The sequence below is a fragment of the Poecile atricapillus genome, chromosome 16, assembly GCF_030490865.1.
Source record: "Poecile atricapillus isolate bPoeAtr1 chromosome 16, bPoeAtr1.hap1, whole genome shotgun sequence".
NCBI lineage: Eukaryota > Metazoa > Chordata > Aves > Passeriformes > Paridae > Poecile > Poecile atricapillus.
The window spans coordinates 4,399,893-4,418,244 of record NC_081264.1 but is presented as its reverse complement, the minus strand read 5'-3'; the positions used below and the strand labels follow the sequence as shown (position 1 = coordinate 4,418,244).

Sequence of the window (18,352 nt, the reverse complement as noted above, 5' to 3'; positions counted from 1 at the left end):
GGGAAAGGTGGGGAGGTGGTGGAGGGAAGTGGTGGGGGGGAGGAAGAGCAAAAAATATCCGGGGAGAGAGAGAGGAAAAAAAAAAAAAAAATTAAAAAAATAAATTAAACCCAAATCCACCCGGCGCGGCTGAGCTGGGGCGGCGCGGCGACCCCGGGGGGCATCACACCGCGGCTGCCCCGGTTCCTTTGTGCGGCGGCGGTCGGTGCCCGGCGGGGCGGGGCGGGGGGGGTGTCGCGGGGGGCAGCGGCGGCGGCTCAGCGCTCCATGGCGGCGGTGGCGGCGGGCGGGGGTCGCGGCGGGGCGGGGCGGGGCGGGGGGCGCTGGCGGGGCGGCCCCGGCTCGCGGCTCCCGCCCGGCGCGCGGCTGCGGCGGCTCTGAGCGCCCCGCGCGGGGCCCGGCGGCCGCACGCGGCTCGGCCCCGCCCCCGGCGCGTTGCCATGGCCACGGCGCCGCGTCCTGCGCGCGGGGAGGGGGGGAGAAAGGGGGCGGAGCTTCCTCGCCGGACGTGCGCGCCCACCCCCCCCCCGATTCCCCCCCCTCCACGGCTGAGCCCCGCGTTCGCGGGAAAATCCGAACGGGGGGACTGCGCTTCCCGGCGTGCCCCGCGCGCCGCCGCCGCGCCGTGAGGCTGCGGAGCGCCGCGAGGCGGCATGGGAGTTGTGGTCCTGCGGGCGTGAGGGGTGTGAGGCGGGGGAGAGGGAATCTGGGGATCTCACGGGGACAACGGAGTGACAACTAACGTATCCGGAGCTAACGGGATGAGAGCCAGGCTGGAGCTCACCTGGGCATCCCAATGGCCATTGGCACAGGCACCCCCGAACCCTGCGCACAGTGAGGTCCGAGCGAGCGCTGCTGGCCGCTGAGTCTGCCCCCGTTATCGCAAATCCTGGAATCCGTTCTTGCTTTCCCAAAATCCCTGCCGCACTTTATTTTTGCCACTTGACGTGTGCGGGGGTCTGTGGGAAGGGGGCAGCGCGTTCACTCTTGTCCATGACGGTCCCACATGGACCCGTGCAGCTCCCGAGCATCCCCTCAGCAGCCCAGGGTGAACCTCCATGGCTCATCACATCCCTGCATCCCTCTTCCCTGGCTCCTGCCTCGCAGCACTGAGGTTTGGCCAGTTTCGGGGAGATTTGGCTTCTTACTGAGTTTTTGAGGAGTTTTGAGTGGATCTGGCTTTTTCTTGGGGCCTCTCCACCTCCTCCACCGAGGGATGTGCCAGCGGCTTTCCAGGCATCCATAATCGGGGGTGGCAAGGGGAGAGCTGACACCCAGGGCCCATTTTCCAAACACATGAAGCTGCTCCAGTCACCACTCCTGATCCAGTAAATGCTGAAGGTTGGGAAATTAAAATAATAGCTGGATCTGCTTTCAGGAGAGCGACTCCTCTGTGCAATTATAACACGTATTATCCTCCCTATGAAAATACATTATATTGAATAAATTCTCTCTCAGAGCAGGGCTATTCATACTGCTCATTTGTTTCAGTTCAAACATTTTTAGCTCATCTCTCTGTCAGGTTCTGGTGCAGTTTTATACCTTCTCTGCAGCTTATTTATCTGCTTCCCCACGTCGCAATAGAGGCCGGAGATAAGAATAAAACCATTACAGATTTGCGAACAGCACTTAGATTTTTCAGAGATAATTTAATCAAAGCTATTAAGAAGGCAGGAAGAAAGATTGCTCTTTATTCGGGGGGGGAAAAAAAGATATAAAAAGGAGCCTTCATTCTTCTCAGAAAATGTTTTAGCCACCTGAAGTCGCTCACAAGGACTTGAAAGGGTGAAGGCGTCTTTGCCAGGGAAGAGATCCGTCCCGGAATAGCAAACTTCAAAAGGTGGGTGTTTTGGCACTGCCTTCAAGGAGATACCATAAAGCAGTTCTGACCTCCCCATTTCCATCCTTTTTCTCCTTTTTTTTTTTGAAGACTTTACAGAGGAGAAACACTTTTGTGATTCAGGGAACCCGTGAATACTTTGCCGGAACATAAATTTCCCCCAGCGATGTTGGGAACACAAGGAGAGCCTTAATCTGCTAATGAATGAGCTCTGCAAAGTGAGACCGGCTCCACTGACACTTCCAGAGGGATTGAATTGCAGGGAGGAAGCTGGAGGAGAGAGATTTTTAAAAGTCCTCCTGCTTTAGCACAAATAAATAATGCATCAGCACGTCTGGGGTGGCGGCGGGTGAGTCCCTCCCCTGAGGCACTGGGGAGCCCACCCGAAGTTTTCCATGCTCTCAAAACAGGAAGAACACGGGATTGTCCTGTAGTGACAGGACAACAGGAAAGGCTTCAAACTGACAGAGAGTAGGTTTAGATTAAGTGTGAGGAAGAAATTCTTATCTGTGAGGATGGGGGGAGCCTGGCAGAGGTTGCACAGAGAAGCTGTGGCTGCCCCATCCCTGAAAGTGCCCAAAGCCAGGTTGGACTGGGCTTGGAGCAACCTGGGCTAATGGAAGGTGTCACTGCCCATGTCAGGGACTGGAACAGGATGAGCTTTAATATCCCTCCCAACTCCAACCATTCATTGATTCTTCTCTGTGATTCTGTGCTCTTTCAGATAACGATATCCCTTTAATTTAATATCATTATTTTTGACCAGCACTGGCAATTTGGAGCATGGAGCGTCTCCATCTCTCATCCTGACAAATGCACACTGTAATTCTTTGCCCAAAATGTCACTCTGCCCTGGCAATGCCTGGCCCTCGGAATGAGAAAGATTTCCCGGGGATTAAAACCGGGCCATTACTCTCTGCTTTAAATGCATTCAAGGTTCTGAAAGCTGTATCTGCTCTCGTTCTTTTTGTACGAAAAGTTATTGACTTATCAAGGTTAAAATCCATTCCGTATGGCCCAATAAAACAGGGATATCTCCGCATCCGTGCTGTCATTTGCAGGTCCGTTTTCATGGCAACAGGGCTCTTTTCTGCACATTAAACGGTTCAGTTGTGCAAAGTTCAGACATTACATAAACACAGAGGTAACAACAACAAAAAAAAAAAAATCAATGAGCTCATAGGCATGGAAAGAGGAGATAGCATTGATCGGGGCCGCCGTCAATATTTGGGATCGCTGGCTCCTGCCCCGCACACAGCCCTCCCGTGCTGGCAGCGGGGACACAAAGGGATGATGAAGGACACGGAGGGGGAAATGGCACCTTCACCTCCCTGCCAGCTCCTGCCTATATTTAATGGCACAGCAGGAGATGCAGGGGTGTAGGGATGCTCACCCACCCCACTGAGGTTTATCGGTGCCACTGGTGCTGTTGTCATTCCAGTGGGTCTTTCCCATGTCTGGTTTTGGCTCAGCACCCCACTTCCCATTCCCACTGCACCCTTAGAGGCTTCCCCCAGCTCCCAGCTCTTTCCAAGTGCAGAACTCCAGGGGATGGGGGTCTAAGAGGCGGCTCCAGGTGAGGACACACGGGGGGCACAAACTGTGCCATGGCAGCACCATGCGGAGGACACGGAGCACTGGTGGGGTGCAGGGCGCTGGAGTGAGGGACTTTGAAGCTGATGGGAGATGTCAAGGTTTTTCCTTCCCAGTGAGAGGGGAGAGAGAGATTCCAGCATTAAAATGCTCGTTAGAGGAGAGACACCAACATCTGTTGGGAAAGCAAATGGAGAGCAGAGTGAGTGAGACGGCCAGGGGCAGCCAGGCGTGAAGAGGAGGAGGAGGAGGAGGAAGGAAGGCAAGAGTGGGGGGGGTCTCTCCAAGCTGCTGCTGTGGCACAGGGGATCTGCTGCCCCTCGCCCTGTGATCCTGGATCCCAAATCTCACCAGAGTGAGAGCAGAATTTGCCCACAGGGAAAAACTGATCCCTTACAGCTCCTTGCGGGGGTCCTCAGGGCCAGAAGTTCCCCGAGTGCTGGGGGAGGCTGGGAGAGCTGGATCCAGGGAGCAAAGAGGGCATGGAGGGCACAGAGGGCAGGCAGCTGATCCAGGCTCAGAAAGCTCTTGTTTGGGCAAGGAGCTGTGTCCAGCAGCATCCCCCCTGCTGTCCCCCCAGGTGCCGTGGGTGGGCACAGAGGTGGAGCTGGGCAGCATTTGGGGGCAGCTGCCTCGGGTGCTGCAGGGTCAGCAAGGCAGAAGCTCCCGTGCTCTACACTTGCTTCCCCCCAGTTTATTTATAGATTCAGCAAGTTATTCAGCTGAAACAAATCCCCATTCCAGCCGGGCCCCAGGCATCCTCTCCCAGTGCATCAGGCAGCATTTTCTGGGGGGTACTGGCAGCCCCACAACACCACCCTGGCATCTGCAGGGCCAGGAGCTGGCCTGGGCAGGGTGACAGTCCCCAGGGTGCAGGTGGTGACACAAAAGCCACCCCGAGAGCAAGCCAGGATCCATGGTAGGGGGATCAGGGTGTGGGGTGAGGGGTGGGCTGGATGGAATGAGAGGTTGGGGTCCATCTTGCCCCCCCTCCCAGCCCCCAGCCCCTTTGACAACAATGCTGGGAGCGAGTGCTCACTGCCAGCCTGAGTCTATTTTTATTCCCTGCTTAAAAATATCCCCGTCCGGGTCGCTGGCACATGATGGATCATCATTCCTGTGACTCCCCTCAGGGTCTTCCCAGCTCCAACACAAGGAGCAGAGTCCAGCTTCCTGCAAGAGCCCTCTGCACCCTTCCCATCCTGTGAAAGCACCAAGGGAACACCACAGCCCCCACATTGTGGGGGTGCAGAAATATCCATGTGTTCCTGGAACTGGAGTGAGATGAGCAGCAGCCCCAGCCCTGCCCCAGCCCTGCATCCCAGCAGTGGCCGGGAGCATCCCGAGGTCACTGTGTCCTCACTCTCTGCTCTCACTGCCCTTCCAGTGGCCGAGCAGATCCTGTGCCTTTTTCTTCCCTCCTGATGATATTTTGTTAAAAATTCAATCTATTTCACCAAAATCTTGGGTGAAAGCCCTTGTGAGCAGGGTGAGCAGTGTAAGGAGGAGCCAACTCCAGCCTGTGGAGTTTTTCTATCCCTGTTAGTCCTGAGGCTCTGATGCCAGCTGAGATACGGCGCTGACTGACAGGTGATTTGGTTTTATCTCCCCTGGGGATGTTTCATATCCAGCACAGGGCTGTCCCACAGCCTCTTTGTGCTGGAGAGCTCAAAAGCATCACTGGGTGGAGGCAAGGCCAAGAGGTTTCGGGGGGGTCCCCAGGCTCTGGCTGCAGAGGGGACCCTCTGTGGGCAGAGCAAAGGTGCTGCTCCCAGGGAGGGCTTGGTGGGCACAGCTGGGTGTTGTCCTTCACTGCTGTGGGCACCACCTCCTCCCTGCTGGTTCCCAGGATGCCAGGGCCTCAGAGCCCATCACAGGGAATTCTCCAGCTCCTTGGCAAAACCTTTTGGCTCTGTGAGTGACCAGTTCCTGGAAGAGGACATGATCAGGGCCAAGCCTGATGGTGATGCTGGGCTTGTTCTTGCCCCATCCCTTGTGTGTGGTGTTCCCTACCTCCCCCCCATGCCAATATTTCATTTCCCTCCCATTGCTCTCTAACCAGTTTCGTTCTGCCCCAAAAGGTTCGACTGTGGTGTTTAACTGCATTTATGGAGCAGTGCTGGGATGTGCTGCCAGCCTGGATTACAGGGTGGTCCCTGCCAAGGGGGGCAGCCCCAGGAAACTGAGCTGCAGGAAGGAAAGCAGAGCGAGCTGGTGATTCCCAGGAGATCTTCACCTTTAACTTATTTGCTTCTTTCCCCTCCAAATCTGCTGACATTTGGAAAAGGGGAATCGCTGCAATTTGCTTGTTTCAGCAGGTTCCCCATCTCCCCTGTGCTGCTCCCAGCCCTGCTGGGCTGTCAGCAGCCCCAGCACCATGGAAGACACAGACTGTGGTGGGTGAAGGAAGATGAATGATCCCTGAACCTTCCACAGTGGGACAGAGCAGTGCCCAGGGCACCAAGCGACAACCAGCAGCTCCAAGCAATGCCACAGGGTGTGACCAGAACCCCTGTACCCCCATCAGAGTTGCCAGGAGAGCTGGCACAGCCCCTCGGCCTTTCAGCCAGGGAAGCACCCGATTCAATCCTCCTGACAGTCAGGAATTTCAAATGATTTATTAAAAATGTATAGAGCTGGGTTGTCGGTGCCGCTGCTCTGATAAGAGCGTCGTCTCCCGTGGCAGCCGCCGGGTTTGTGTTCCCCTCACTCAACCCGCTCCAGGGGGAAGGATCCTTCCACTTGCATATTAATTTTTGGCACATTGCTGCAGGCAAACCCATTTCCATGAGGTTCCATGAGGAGCTACAGCTGAGCCATGACCTCTGGGAAGGCATCTTTGAGTCCCCTGGCCAGCCTGGCCGTGGCACTGTGGCCAGGACACCACCAGGCTCAGCTCCTCCTGCCCCCTCTGCTCCTTTTGGCTTCTCAGGACCTGGGGGTCCTTTCCTGATGACCTGCAGCAACCAAGGAAGATTAATGGAGATGTGGAGAGCACAAGGAGCATATTACCACATGGTGAATTCCAGAGAAGGAGAAATGGAACATCTTGGCATCTCTGCCATCCATCCGTGCCATCCCTGTCCCTGTTGCCTGGCACTGGGACCTGTCCTCAGCAGGGTATGCCCAAACCCATTGCCTCCACAGCAGTCAATTTAAATCAGGATTTTCTCATGTTTTTTTTTTTTTAAATGCTTTCTCTGCAGCACCTTGGTTTTCCCTGGAAGCCCAGCTGGGAGCACTGGGCATCTCCAACCCTGCTTGGGCTGTGATTGTTCCGTGGGACCATCTTCACCATCCTCACCATCCTCAGCTTGGGGCTGGGGATTAGGCAGCCGGGTCTCGGTGACCGAGAGCCAGCACATCCGTCACCATCAGCACGGCTCCGCCTTTGTGCGACACCAGGACCGTGCAAATCAGGCTCTGTGTGCCCCCGAGCCGGGCTCTGCATGGAGCCAGCCCTGAAATCCCTCCTGGAAAAGGCACAGCACTCTTGGGCAAGAGCTTTGTTGTTCCAGGATAGCGGGAGCCTGGCAGGGCTCCCACACGAGGGCTGCCAAGCCCGGCGGATTGGCAGGACCACCCCATCTCCTGCGGCATCTTGCTCCCAGATCCCACTCCCAGAACCCTGCTCCCAGTGTCCCTCTCCTGGAAGTCATCTGGCAGCACCCCGCTGGCAGCATCCTGTCCCCAGGAACGTGCTCCCAGCATCCCGCCACTCACAGCCCACTCACGCCACCCCCTCTCCCAGTTTTGAGGCCAATTATGGCTCAGAAACTAGCACGGTGCCCAGGTGTACAATCCCAATTAGTCTTTGCTTAAAAGCAATTAACCACCATGATAAGTTTTCCATTTCGGAGCAGGTTTCCACGGGACGGCCGCTGTCCCGCTGGGCGGCTCGGAGCTGGGTGCCAAAACCTGGGGGTGCCCTTGTTTGGGAGAAACACTCCTGACCCCACCTCATCACCCCGGGGTGCCTTCCCAGCCCCGAGCCCCTGCGGATGGTGCTGAGCACCCTGTCCCATGCCTGGGGACACACATGGGGACACCCACATGGCCACCATGGGGTGCGGGAGGCCTTGGCTCCTGCTGCATCCCACGGCAGTGGGGATCCCATGGGAATAGGGAGGAGGTGGCAGCTCTGGATGGTGCCGGGCATCTCCAGGCTCCGGGCCCCGCGCATGGCTGAGCTTTCCGTGAGCTTTCCGTGCCCTCCTGCCGCGGGCTTTGATCCGCACGGCCAAAGAGCAAAGGCAGCGCCTTTGTCCGTCGGGCGGCTTTGAAGTCTCCCAAAATGGGGCACAGGGGGATGACTGGCCCCTCTCTGCCGGCCCAGCCCCGCTTTCACTCCCGGTTTATTTCCTTCTTCCCAATTAGCAGCCACCTCCGGCAATAAAAACCTGTAAACTTTCCCTGGCCGGGGCTGGGGGCTGTGACACCTCACGGAACTCCCTGGGGGTCCCGAAATGCTCCCTCCCACCCTCTGTGGCTTCACTGATGTGTTCCTCCAGCACAGGACTCCCAGTGACTTCCCCAGAGACGTCGTCCCCGCTCTGGGTGGCAACAGGCAGGTCCTGCCCAGCGGGTGACACTAATTATCTCTGTCCTTAATTCTCATCCCGTTTTTAATTTCCCACTCCAAAAGCAGGCGCAGGGAGCATCTCTTTTCCAACCCACCCCCCCCTTTCCCTTTCGGTGGCTCCGCTGAGCCCCGGGGGTTGAGCGGAGCCCGGTGGGGACGTGTGAGCCTGGGTTTTTTTGTGAGAAAAATGCGCATTGATCATTTCTGGGAATCAGGCTGTGTTTTTTACTCTGAAGCATCCATTATACACAGCTGCTTAATTGACGAGCGCTGCCGAGTCACCTCGGCTGCCGGAGTAAAACAGCCTAAAAGCTCCAGCGCAGAGGAAGTCCGCGCTTTATAAATTGATTCAGTGGGAGAGAGAGAGAGCGAGTGAAAAAAAACATTAATTACAGATGCTTCTGTGGGCACTGTTTTATGGCAGCGAGACCAGGATGTGGGCAATTCTCCTAAATGTGCTGATTAGACAGCACTTCATGTCTGGGAGCACATTAAATGGGCTCTGTAAAGCTATTAAAGATGCAGCGCCATAAAGAATTGACAAGAGCGAGCGGCAGCGGCGCAGCCTCGGGCTCTTTTCGGGTTCCAGCCCAGCTCCTGCCCCGTTCCTGTCCCGTTCCTGCCCCGGGCTCCTTCCCAACTCCTTCCCAGCTCCTGCCCCGCTCCTGCCCAATTTCTGGAAACTCCCGCTGTCCAGACGACAGACCCCCTGAGAACAAACAGGGTGAAAGTCAGGGGGGTTTGAGTGATGCTCTGGTTTCACCCACAGTCTTTTCCCACCCCGGGGAGGGCAGGAGAAGGGGAGGAAGGAGCCATCCGTGCCGTGGCTCCGGGATGTGCCCCCGGCAGGCCGGAGTGACCCCGGCGCGGTGGGCGCGGGGCCGGCCGGGCGTGCGATGTTAACACAGCGCAAATCAATTTGTCAGGACACAGCTCAGCAATTAGCGCTGCTGGGATTATTACTCATTTGCGCACTGCAGGTTTCAGGGAATTAATCAGGGGCTCACGGGTAGCCGGGACAGCCGGGGTGGGAAGGGTGATGCCGGCACCCGGTAGGTGCCTGGATGGTGCCTGGAGCCGTCCGGTGTTTCCCTGGATCCAGGGGGATTTGGCCCTTGGAGGACACCCCAATATTACAACCAGCCCCTTCCCTGGAGCCCCACATCCCCACCCACACCTCAGGGGCGCCAGATCCTGGCTGCGGTGAGACGTGGAGCGGAAAGAAGTGAGCCCAAGGCAAAGTGACACTTCCCGCATCATCCCGGGGAGGTGACACTGAACGGTGTCACCCAGCCGCGCCCGGTCTGGGGAGCGAGCGGGGCCCTGCTCCTGGCACGGCAGTGGAGGCACCGAGGGAAGCGGGTGCTGGTGCCTGTGCCAGGGGTTTTTGGCATCAAACGGGTCACGCAGGAGGGATTGTGAGCAGGAACGGAGTCACAACGTGTGAGCAACCAGGACGGGAATTCACAATCCGGGTTACCAACTAAAACAGTGCCGGGCTGGGCTGTTCACCGCCGTGGGGATGGGAGCAACCCCGGATCCCACTGTCCAGCACAGGGACACCCACCTTCCCTGGGACCCTGTCCCTGCCCTGCTCAGGGGGACACCGGATCCAGGTGCCCTGGGGGCCCCCCTGGCCCTTGCCCCAGCTCCTGCCCGGCTGTGGATGCCGATGGGAGCTGGGAGATGTGTGCACTGCCAGCTCCAGCCCGCTGTCCCTCTGATGGATAATCGATCCCTCCGAGCCGGGGAGAGACACCCTGTCCAAACGCATCAGGCTTGAAATGCCAACCTCCCTAATGCGATTTTACAATCTCCTATAATCGAGTGGCAGAGAAACTTCCCCTTCCCCCGGCTCCCCTCCCATCGCAGGGCACGTGGATCGTGGCTGCATCCCCCCAAAGCCGTGCTCTGTGGGGGCCAGATCCCCTCTGGGAAGAGAGTGTGGGTGCCCTGCGATGCCAGGGGCGACCTTCTGCCAGCCCCCAGGACTGATGAACCTCTGCCCCAAAACGTGGCCCTGCTGATGCACAGCCATCCCAAATCTACACCTATCCCAAATCTACACCTATCCCAAATCCACAGCCACCCCAAATCTACACCCATCCCAAATCTACACCCATCCCAAATCCACAGCCACCCCAAATCTACACCCATCCCAAATCCACAGCCACCCCAAATCTACACCCATCCCAAATCCACAGCCACCCCAAATCTACACCCATCCCAAATCCACAGCCATCCCAAATCCACACCCATCCCAAATCCACAGCCACCCCAAATCTACACCCATCCCAAATCTACAACCATTCCAAATCTACCTCCCTGGGGTCTCTGCAGCTGGGTGACCACCCCATGCCTTCCCAGCCCCCCAAAATTGCAAATGAAGCCCCGAGCAGTGCCATGGGTATTTGTGAGCCTTGTACCCCACCACAGGCTCCACAAGCTCTCCCAGGGCCCAGGGGAAGGTGCAGAGCTGTCACTGCCTGACAGCGCTGAGATCCCAACACCTTTTTTGTGGGAACAAAGCCACAGCAGCCCCTTGACCCCCTGTGAACCCCCAAAGTCAGGCTGGGGTCTGGCAGGGCCGTGAGGCTGAGCCTGCTGGGAACCCCAGCGCAGCTCAAGGTTAGTGCCGGTAATTAAGGGCTGGGATTTGCATGCAGCGAATGACTCCAGCTAATTACAGGTTTAAAAGGAAAATGATCGGAGAGAGGATTGTTTGCAAAATTGGGGCACGGCGGAGGAAGGGACGCTCTGCTCAGCTCTGGAGGTCACAAGGCTGGCTGAGCCATCACCCTGGCACATCTGGGCACAGCACACCTGGGTGGCCGTGGCAGGAGCTGGCAGTGCCATGGTGGCCGCAGGGTGGGACTATCAGTTCATAGAGCCCCGAGGCATGAGGAGTGACCCCCAGCTCCTTCGGGACCCCCCAGGCCAGGCTCCCAGACCCCTACACGTGGACAGAGCGTGGCTCTGTGGCTGCTGGGCCACCGCCAATTTACCCCCAATCCCGCCCCCCCCCCCCCAAAAAAAAAATAGTTACAAATGCCAAGGTGCTGAATTGATTCATTTAATTTTCCCTTCTCATTTGATCAAGAGCAGGGTGACATTTGGCAAAAGTTGCTGATGAGGGATTGAATGATTAATTGTCATGACAACCATTCCTGGTTAATGACAGGGATGAGATTGTGCCGGCATAAAAGCCGGAGAGTGGCCTTGAGTGCCGCGGTGCTAAATTACCAGGCATGTCACTGTTTGTGCTTTTGGTAAAACGTGGCCATGCGTTTCTAATGAGAGGTTAACTGTGTCCCCAAAGTAATTACAACTGATTGAAGAGGTAGTTAGTAATTAGAGGATTAACTGTAATGAGTCTCACCTGCAGCCGTTGCCATAGTTACAGTATTTTAGATGATCGGAGTTAAAATAGGACGAGGTGCTGGCAGAGGTGGTTCTGCCCCTTGGGGTATCCTGGGGGCTTGGGTGGGCTGGTGAGCCCCTGCACCTACCGCCCCACGGGGTGTCCCATGGGCTGGGCATGGAACTGCCAGGGAATCCCATCCCAAAGCCCCGGGATGCCGGAGCAGAGCATCCCCCGCAGCCCTGCCAGCCCTGGACACCGGGGTGGAGCAGCAGGTGGGAGCCCCAGCGCTGGCTCTGCCAGCAGGAGATTTCCAAGGGCAGGAAAGTCACCAAAAAAGCTTAAATCCTCAAATTCTGACAGCCATGGCTGGCTGTCTCTGGGAGCTGGGAAGAGGGGACTATGAACAGGGACCAGGATGTCCCCAGAGCACGGCTGGCATCCTCCAGGGTGCCTGAGCTCTGACTGCACCAAAGTGCCACCTCCACTGCCCAGCCTGAGCTTGTTCCAACTCTCCTGATTCTCTGCTTTCACGGCTGACAATTTACAGGCCCATGTAAAACCTCCAAGTACAGTATCTTTAATTATTCCATCCATAAATGATAAGAGCCATTCATTTCAGGGCTCTCATTACGAATTTATACCCCTGTTTAATGTGCTCACTAACAGCAGACATCCCACAGCTCGCGGAGAAATATTGAACAATCCTTTCTGGAAGAGCCGAGCGGATACCGCTGGAGCTATTTTGGACTTGGGAAGAGAGATAGGCAAAGCAGGGAGGAATTGGGCTTTAAAATGTACAGTGAACCCCTCGCCCCAGGGAGGTTTGGGGGCTCCAAGGGCAGGTGGCTCAAAGATTTTCATCCAGATGCTTCCCAAGCGGAATTCTGCTGCTGTTTTTTTTTTCTGGATGTGCTGATGGTTGAAAGTGAGCTTCATTTTGATATAAGTATAAAAATAGAGCATCGTATTTATATATATGACTGTAACTACGGGAAGGCTTTTGCGAAGGCTTAACTTGAAATTAAAAAAAAAAAAAAAAAAAAAAAAAAAGATAAATCCCAAATATTCACATTTCCAAGCAAACTGTCAGTTGGTTTGACCTTCCACAATTTTTTGTCTGAATTATTTTCCCATACAAAACCCTCGTGCTCCCAGGTTGGGATCAACCCCTCCCACGCCCTTTACTGTTGCTATATTTTATATATTAGTAAAGGCCTGTATGCACAAACCAGCCTTTGAAATAAGTCGTAATATTAAGGGCTAAAGTCCTTGAAACCTTCATGCAGAAGAGAGAGTAAAGCAAAACAATATCCCTGTGTGTAAGAGAAAAAATGTAAACGGTGTGTGTTAGCCAATAGTAGCTTGCTCTGCCTGCAGACCCTGTAGAACCCTATAAAAGGTGTGCTAAAGATAGAAATAAAGGGCATTCACAATTACTTCTGTGAAGACTGGTGAACAGCTCGGGGGTCCTTCAATAGGGAACTGTTCTGGAGCGGTTCTGGAGCAGTTCCAGAGCAAGGGAACGGTTCCAGAGCGGTTCTAGAGTGGGGAACGGTTCTAGATTGGTTCTAGATAGGTTCTAGATAGGTTCCAGAGCGGTTCTAGATCGGTTCTAGAGCGGTTCCAGAGCGGTTCTAGAGCGGGGAACTGTTCTAGAGCGGTTCTAGAGTGGTTCTAGAGCGGGGAACGGTTCTAGAGCGGTTCTAGAGCGGGGAACGGTTCTAGAGCGGTTCTAGAGCGGGGAACGGTTCTAGAGCGGTTCTAGAGCGGGGAACGGTTCTAGAGCGGTTCTAGAGCGGGGAACGGTTCTAGAGCGGTTCTAGAGTGGTTCTAGAGCGGTTCTAGAGTGGGGAGCGGTTCTAGAGTGGTTCTAGAGCGGTTCTAGAGTGGGGAGCGGTTCTAGAGCGGTTCTAGAGCGGGGAACTGTTGCTATATTTTATATATTAGTAGAGGCCTGTATGCACAAACCAGCCTTTGAAATAAGTTGTAATATTAAGGGCTACAGTCCTTGAAACCTTCATGCAGAAGAGAGAGTAAAGCAAAACAATATCCCTGTGTGTAAGAGAAAAAATGTAAACGGTGTGTGTTAGCCAATAGTAGCTTGCTCTGCCCGCAGACCCTGTAGAACCCTATAAAAGTGTGCTAAAGATAGAAATAAAGGGCATTCACAATTACTTCTGTGAAAACTGGTGAACAGCTCGGGGGTCCTTCAATACTTTACCTTTGGGAGCTTCCACCTCTGTTGTTCCTTTTCCTGTGGACAGGGTGGTCCAAGTGCATTTACCCAGTTTTCAGTTTCCCAGGATTTCAGGGATTTTCCCCTCCTGCCCTGTCCTGCTGGTGATGTCCTGAGTCAGGGTGACACCAGGGTGATGGGGAAAAGGAGTGGGCATCATCCAGCCCCCAACGCCTCATTCATCAGCCACGCTGGTGTTTTCCAGCCATCAATAATGGAATCATGGAATCCCAGACTGGTTTGGGTGGGAAGGGACCTTAAATCTCATCCAGTTCTACCCCCTGCCAGAGGCTGGGACACCCTGCACTAGACCATGTTGCTCCAGGCTTGTCCCCAAACTTTGGGCCAGGAAAATTTCTCTTTACAGAGACTTTCAAACCACTTCTGCTGAGCCTGGAGGGAAAACACACCGTGTCTGCTGTAAAATGGCAAAAAAAACCCCAAATGTAACATAATTAATGGGAATATTGGCTCTCAGGTCTTGGGTTGTTTTTTTTTTTTAAAACAAATCTTAAATTTAGAAGCTGCCAGGGCTCCTTTAAAGAGGAATTAATCGGAGGTGCTGTAATTGCCCACGAGGAGTAGCCTCTGTGAGAGATAAGCTCATAATGAGCTGTCACTGCCGGGTGGCTCTGGAGTATGAACACCCAAATTAATAAACAGGGATAATTGGCTGTCCCCTCCCTCGGGAAGCCTTGCTGGTCCCTGTCAATCCCTGCTGGAGCTGGAGCCCAGTGGGTGTGATGATGGATGGATGGATGGATGGATGGATGGATGGATGGATGGATGGATGGAGGGATGGATGGATGATGGATGGATGGATGGATGGATGGATGGATGGATGGATGGATGGATGGATGGATGGATGGATGGATGGACGCAAAGCCTGATGTTTGGGATGCTCAGTGGATGGAATGTCCAACAGGTGGGATATCCATGGCATTGGATACTCACTGAATGGGATGCTCAGCAGGCAGGATGGGATTCCCCCTGGATATCCAGGACAGCCTCTGGGTGTGGTTCTCTCATGGAATGCTCCAGGCAGGATACAATTCTCCCTGGACACGATGGGATGCAGCGTGCCCTGCTCACCTCCCCAGCCCAGTTCCCACCTCTCCACCTGCATCCAGCACCCAGAGCATCCCAGCCATGCCAGCCCCACTTCCCACTGAAATTAAAAATATAATTCATGGAAGCCCTTCCGCTTGTGTTGGGCTTGGAAAACACCAGGCTCCCTCCCTCTCCTTTTTAATAACATCCAAGCTGTGGAGCTAAACTACTTGACAGAGGCCTTTAAATATGTGCAAATATATATTTGCACTCGGTTGGTTTTTTTTTTTGTGGTTTTTTTTTTATCCTTCTCCCGGAGGCTCTTCCATTAGGTAATATTTGTTGCCAACATTAATTTCATTACATTTTCATGGCATTTTAATAGGAGCCCCGGTGGTTTTTTGCATATATTAGCATGCGGGAGGAAGTAGAGTCACCAAATTAGAGTAAAAAAATCTGGTGTAGAGGCAGCAAAGGGAAATTCCTGGGAGTGGGGGAGAAGGGGAGCCCTGGCTTGTGGCATTCCAGGTCTGGCATTCCAGGTCTGGCGCTTTCCCGTTGGCTCCGGAACCTGCCAGCCCTTAATGAAGATATTTCCACCCTGATTGTCAGCGGCGCGCGGAGCCTGATTAGAGCCCGAACCCGCGTGGAAGAGCTCGCAAATTAAATACGTGTTGATTATGCAAACTCGATCCCGGGTTTATCCCTCATAAATAAGGCATGAGCCGGGCTCGGCTCTCCGAGGGCGATATTTATTGTATGCAAATCGGGCACGGGGCTGGGAGGAGAAGTAATCAACTGTTTATCAGGCGGGAACTGCAGAAGCTTGGGAATAATCACCCGGGAAAAGCTGGGAATGGATGAAGGAGGAGGATGGATGGGGCTGGACAGGGGTGGCACCGGCAGGTGACCGAAATGTCCGCGGGCACCTGCCTGGCACCGAGCCCGGGGGCTGCAGGGGGTGCATTGTAAAGTGGACACGAATATTTTGGTGTCTAAAGGGATATTTTGGTGTCTAAAGGGATATTTTGGTGTCTACAGGGATATTTTGGGGTGCACATAAATATTTCGGGAAATATAAACTGGCACTGAGCCAGGAGCCTGCAGGGAGGGATTTTAGGGTGGGCACAAATATTTTGGTGTCTAAAGGGATATTTTAGGGTGTACAGGAATATTTTACACTGCATGGGGGTATTTTAATGTGTGCAGGGATGCGCGGGGGTATTTTAGGGTGTACAGGAATATTTTGGGGTGTATAGATGTATTTTACTGTGCTCAGGAGCATTTTAGGGTGCACAGGGGTATTTTAGGTTACACAGGGATATTTTGGTGCACATAGGAATATTTTGCTGTGTATGGGAGGATTTTGCTCTGCACAGGAGTATTTTGGTGTGTTTTAGGATACAAACAGGTATTTAAAGAGCACAGGGGTCTTTGAGTGTGCACAGGGATATTTCAGTGTGTTATAGGTTCATTTTAGGGTGTTTAGGGGTATTTTACTCTGCACAGGGGCGTTTCATCACCCACAGGTGCTTTTCCTGTGCCCAGCTGTGCTCCATTCGATGCCATACAATTCCCAGGAGCTGGGATCCAGAATGTCCAGCACCCCCAAAGCTCCCATGGGCTCCCAGCAGAATGAAAAATGGCATTTAAAGTTTTTAGAAAAACCAGCCCTGGCAGCCTGTGTGGTCCTGCCCGGTGGTGCCCCTTCAGGGAGCTCTGGCAAGGAACCTGTGATGATGATAAATGTATCCAGGGCGGGTTCTTCTTTTTTTTTTTTTCTTTTTCTTTTTTTTTTTTCCCTTTCCCCCCCACATCATTTTATAGGAAATACATGTTGGAAATGAAATTGAAATGAAAATGAATAAATATTTCATAGAATACAATTACCATGGCTCAGGACCAAGACAACTGCAGCAGCTCCCGCTGCACACAGCACGTTTGCAATTCAGCGGCAAAGAATTGCTCTCTGGGCTTTTAATCTGCTTTTTTCCAACACAAATAATCCCTCAGCCCCCAGCAGGGAGGTGCCCCTGGCAAGGCCTGGATCCAGGCACTCTCCATCACCCCAGGGACACCTTGGGTGCACACTGGATTTGCCACCCCATTAAAAAAAAATAAAATAAAAATTAAATTCTTTGTCATAAAAGTGAGAAAAAGTGAAAACCCAGCAGGGAACAACCTGGAAGGGCTCAGTTTCAATAAAAGCTGTCTTGGTGTCTGCCCCTGTCCCTGCTGCTGCAGCTCCCGTGGAGCCAGGGACAAACATCCCGAGCCCTGGTACACGGCGCGGTTTCCAGCCACCACCAGTCAATGGAGAAGAAAAAGAGCTTTTTCCGGAGCTCAGCGGGAAGCGGAGGATTTATGGGGAACAATTTGGTGGCGAGAGTTGGGTTTGTTTGTTTGCTTTGGCGGCCGGGGCGATGCGACAGCGACCCTGGGCTGTGACAGCAGCTGGGGCCGGGCCGGGCGCAGGGGCCTCATCCCGAGGGATCCTGTCGGATATCCAGATTTCTCTGTCGGGATATCCAGATTCCTCTGTCGGGATATCCAGATTTCTCTGTCGGGATATCCAGATTTCTCTGGCTCCGGCCGCACATGGAGCAGCGGGTGCCCAAGCCAGGGCCGGCTGGGACTTCCCAGATCCCCACGGAGCATCCTCCTCCCTCTCCCTGACACCCAGGGGGACACTCGGTGCTGTCACCCGGAGGGGACGCCTTGCTCGGGGTTTCTCCCCATCCTTCAAATCCAAGGAGAAGCGCACAACCCCTCCAGCCGTTCCCCAATGCAGCCCCCCCGTGTTCCCGGTGGGCTTTGATGCCGGCGGCGGCGGGAGGCGGGCGGGAGCGCGGGGCCGCGGCGCCGCTTTGAACAGGAATTACAGGGAAAACTCAACAAAATGGCACAGCCGCGGCGGCGGCGGCAGCGTCGTGTTCTCCCAAAGCAGGAATAAAACAGACGCGCAGACGGTGCTTTGCAAACAATTTAATTTGCCTGATGCTTTGATATAGATGAGGATGCGGCGAGGCGGGCGCGGGGAGAGATGAAACGCGCTGTCGGAGGCGGGGGGGGCTGAGCCGTGTGAGATGTGCCGAGCGCCGTGAGAGATGTGAGGTGTGCCCGTGACAGATGTGCCCGTGAGAGATGTGAGATGTGCCCGTGAGAGATGTGAGGTGTGCCCGTGTGAGGTGTGCCCGTGACAGATGTGCCCGTGAGAGATGTGAGGTGTGCCCGTGAGAGATGTGAGGTGTGCCCGTGTGAGGTGTGCCCGTGACAGATGTGCCCGTGAGAGATGTGAGATGTGCCCGTGAGAGATGTGAGGTGTGCCCGTGTGAGGTGTGCCCGTGACAGATGTGCCCGTGAGAGATGTGAGGTGTGCCCGTGTGAGGTGTGCCCGTGACAGATGTGCCCGTGAGAGGTGTGCCCTGCACGGTGTGAGGTGTCCCCACGACAGATGTTCCCGTGTGAGGTGTCCCTGTGACAGATGTGCCGATGTGGAGCGCTGGTGCGGGGTGTGAGAGGTGCCAGTGGTGGCCAAAAGTGGCTCTGCCCATCTCCCACCTGGTGAAGTGACCACAAACTCCTGCAGGACCGGGACTGCATCAGAAGCATCACATGGTGCAGGGACACTGCTCCAGTGCTGCCGAGGGACATCCAGTGCCACTCGGACATCCAGTGCTGCCCAGG

General features: G+C 54.7%; 1 long non-coding RNA gene across 1 annotated transcript; it reads left to right on the top strand.

Annotated features, from left to right (window-relative positions):
• Positions 1-17,642: 17,642 nt before the first annotated feature.
• Positions 17,643-18,147, top strand: LOC131585386 (uncharacterized). The gene is made up of 3 exons (XR_009278936.1): positions 17,643-17,838; positions 17,869-17,912; positions 18,054-18,147. It is a non-coding gene; the product is annotated as an uncharacterized LOC131585386 (long non-coding RNA).
• Positions 18,148-18,352: the final 205 nt, after the last annotated feature.